The sequence below is a fragment of the Apis dorsata genome, unplaced genomic scaffold (assembly GCF_000469605.1).
Source record: "Apis dorsata unplaced genomic scaffold, Apis dorsata 1.3 scaffold_370, whole genome shotgun sequence".
Taxonomy (NCBI): domain Eukaryota; kingdom Metazoa; phylum Arthropoda; class Insecta; order Hymenoptera; family Apidae; genus Apis; species Apis dorsata.
Window position 1 is genome coordinate 269,211 of NW_006263634.1, and position 4,167 is coordinate 273,377.

At 41.2% G+C, this 4,167-nt stretch overlaps 1 protein-coding gene across 9 annotated transcripts in view; it reads left to right on the top strand.

Annotated features, from left to right (window-relative positions):
* Positions 1–4,167, top strand: part of LOC102677853 (ecdysone-induced protein 74EF) — a 172,364-nt gene that overhangs the window by 116,718 nt on the left and 51,479 nt on the right. The gene's annotated exons all lie outside the window — the stretch shown is intronic.

Below are 4,167 nucleotides of genomic sequence, written 5' to 3' on the forward strand. Positions count from 1 at the left end.
ATCATAAAAAACCTGTCTTTATGCATAATATACGTAATCATCGATAATGCCAGTAATTTAATCATCACATTCATCAGTTGTCAACGATGTTATCTAACAAATCGTAAATAAAATACTTCGAAATCAGGAAGTATAAATCTTTCGATTGATCGATCATTTATTTCATCAAATTCAACTTCTCGTTTCAAACACGATTAAATCGTTTCTACATTTAAACCGCGAAATTTTATCGATATGTAAATGTATATGTGCATGATCGAAGTCACATACGCAATACATATCATAAAAAAGAACCGAAAAAAAAGATAGTGTGTGTCATATATATATATTCAACCGAAAATACGTACCCCCGACTTGTATTTGGTAGCTTGCGAGAGTGAAAGAGAGGGACACGACAGAGAGACCGTGCGTGCATGCATGCGTGAACGTATGTGTAATTTCGACCGATAAAAATATTACGCAAGCCAACCCGCGAAGGTCGTTCGACGATGAGACTTGGGTGACGGTTAACTCGCGCCGTGATATTTCGGCTCCTTAAATAATTTTGCAATTTCTTCGCTGTTATCTCATCTTTCCCTTCTTCCCTCCTTATCCATCATTGCCTTGTGACACCGAAGGAAGATAATACCTTGTGACCTGCCCCAACCCCAACGAAATTAATCTCTCGTATCACTGTTCTTGCTCTACCGCGACATAGTCTTCCTTGTAGATTCGTTGTCTTGCGTCACTCTTTGTATCTCTTTAAAATTTTTTTTCTCCCAATTAGTTATTATATAAGATATAATTTCATGAATAAATTGATAAATATGTTATTTCGAAAGTCTTAGAGAAGGGTGTAAATGGTAAGGCGACAGTTTTTTTTTAAGAGAGCCATAGGATTCGTCGATAATATTCTTGACACAATAGATGCCGGAAGTTAGAGAAAACATTTTTAACCCTTTTTGAAATGCGTCCCAGTAGGGATCATCTATTCTTTTTCCTATAGATTCTAATGAAAGGAAAAGCCGAGGTCCTCGAGTGGAGGAGAAAGTGGATTTAAGATTTTCGAAAAATTTCTCTCATTTTTCATTTTCGTCACAGTTTACGCATTCGGGGCGAATAAGTGACCTCCACGTGCCCTCGAGGGTTTTTCCCCCGGGTAAAACGATTTTTCAACTTTCACCGGTTCTGCAATCTTAAATTTGCCTGCGTAACCAAGGTAGAAAGTGTAGAAATTTTTAAAAATTTTTCGAACGTTATAGAACGTTGTAGAACGTTATAGAACGTTATAGAACGAACGTAGCGATATATCGCGTGGTTCAAAACAAGTAAAAAAGACCGTTAAAGAAAAAAAAACACAGCTCCTTGGAAACTAGTGATCATCGAACGGCCAACTCGATGCACGTGTTTTCTTCGGACACGGTAAAAAGAGGGGGACGTCGACGAAGTCGATCCTACTCCCTTGTAAAAAAAGTAACGCGTCCACCAATATACCTCGTCAACCAGAAACGTTGACGTTTTTTGCGCCGTTTTTTTTCCTCCCATACGAAAAAACATCGACGTTTGTTTAGACGAAAAAAGACGACCGTTTCACCTTCTCCTCCCTCGGATCCTTTCTTCGAATCTATTACCAGGCCCAGAGAGAAAATTTCTTCTCTCAAAAGGTGCATCGATTCGATATCTCTTTTCATCTTGTCTATCAGTAGACTGTCTATTTCGAGAAAAAGGAAACGAAGAAAGGGGAAAAGTTGGAAAGGGCCGAAGAAAGAGAAAGAGATATTTGACCGCTGCAGGCACTCTAAAGTTTACTTTCGGTGCTACCGGTGGCCGGCTCGTTGGCTTTTGCGGTCTTTCCCCTCTTTCCCGTGGCACCCGGAAAAACTTTCGAAACCTTTCACGGGGCAGGTAGCTCGGTAGGACTACGGATTATAAATTCACCTTCTACGACAACTCGAATCTTTGCTTATTTTACTATTGATGAGGGAAGGGAAGAGGAGAAATGTACCATGGAGGAACATATAGAGGGAGAAAGACAAACACGATTTCATTGGACGTTAATAATCCGCACGATTATTCTAGTCGTTTTGAAGACATATCGAGCAACACGATCCATCTCCATGTTTAATTAAAAGCTCGTTGAGTTTTGAGTGAACTGACCGATTCGACGCTGCGCGTAATGCGGTGTAACGGCTTATTAATATTCCATTGGATGAAAACGGTGTCGCGATGGAAATGGCAATAAACGATGGAAAAGCATGTTTTATCATTACACAAACTGCTCCAATCACGTGTAGATAAGTTGGAATAAATATATATTGAATGATGTGAAATTGATCGGGTCTCTGATTATTACGAAAGCAGATACAAATCGGTCCGCGATAAAAAATAAAAAAAAAAGAAATCTCTTCCCTCTTTCTTTTCTGATTTTCTCTCGTTATCCTCTAGTAGTATATATGGTTACGCAGAAACACGTGATTAAAGATGAACTCTTTTCTTTTAACGTGATGAGGAGGAGAAAAAGACGGAGAAAAAGGAGGATCCACATTGTACGATATAAAAGAATCGAGGGAGGCACGCAACAGAAGATATATAATGGTTAGCAAGGAAGATATTCGCGGAGGAAGGGGAGAAAAGGATAATTCCAGCCTTTAAATCACTCCAAGTGAATTCGAGCGGACGTTCTCTCCGTTCTTCTCTTCTTCCGTCCATCCATCCCTCACTTTTCCTTTCTTTCTTCATCTCCCTAGCTCTCTTATCCTCTTCTTTCGCGAGAGTGCCTCGGCCACGAGCAGAGGAAGACAGATTACTTCCGGCTCTCTTCTTCTATATATTCGAGAAGGTAGAGAAAGAAAGAGAGAGCCGGACCGTTGGCGGGTTAATCAGGAAATGAAGACCGTTCGATCGCTTCGAGAGGGAAGAAAGCAGTGTTCGTCGATTGAGCAACCACCGCGAAGTTAATCGAGCAACGGGGGTTGCGATCAACTAAGAAAAAAAAAAAGAAAAACGGATACGTCCTACATATCGACGAATAATAATAAACTCTTTTCGTTATTCCAAATTTACACTAAGGACGAAATTCCATTCTCATTTTATCCTTTATCAATGTAATCTGAAAAGGGATTGATCCAAGCATTTAAATACGGTTTTTAATAATTAATAGAAGAATAAGTTCTTCAAACGATCATTTCGTATCCACGAAAGAATTCAAGTTTCTACGTCTTTACCCCTTAACTTAAAAGAAAATAAAATCATTATCTGATCCCCACCTGTCTAATCGAAGCAATCGAAATCGAACCTGTTTAATTACCACACGCGTGCCTCGGCTCGCTTTATTTATCTTATCGGTCGCCTATTTCATTCTTTCGACCTTGTATGCCAGGCCAATTTTCGTGCAATTAAACGTTACATCGCTATCGACGCTTAGTCGTCTCTCACGTGTTCGATCCTCGACATATTTTGATCGCGACTCCTCCGAGGGAATTTCCTTCGCGAATTTCCTTCTCCATAACTCTCACTCGTCTCCCGCCTTCTCTGCTCCGCTCTCCGTCGCTACACTTTCACGGATAGCTCCACTAGAGATCGTTCTTTTCCCTTGAACTTTTGTCATTGTTTGAACGGTGATAAGAGAGGGCAATTTCGCGCTCGGCCTCCTTCCACGCTAAGCCGTGGGGACAGCTATAGGCATGAATATCGCGGCGATATATGGAAACTGTCGGTGGCTGTATTTAAATAGCCTCTGACGACGGTTCGAGGAAACGCGTCGGCTCATTGTAATTCAGGATATTGGCCCGGCCGGAGGAAGGAAGGACTAACTTCCTGTCTGCGGTTACCCTCCTTCGTACCTTCTCCTCTGCGCCTAGGCGTCCGCCACGGCGCCGTGGCGACACCTTTCCCTCCTTTATTCCCCTTGATGATGATTCCTAGGCTAAATTGCTTTTTGTTTTTTTCAACAATCGTGCGCAGGATGGCGAATTGGATTCTAAACTAACGCGTACGGCCCTTGAAACGCACAGGTGAATTTTTACCTCGATACTAATTGGCCCGACTTTCACGGTTCACGAACTTGCTAGGAAAATTTTCTCCCTCGGCCACCGCTTATAGAAAGTTGAATTAATGGAACGACGCTCGTTCGAGCGTCATCGTGCACGGTGATGGTTTTAGAAATTTTTTTTTTTTTTTTTTTTTTTT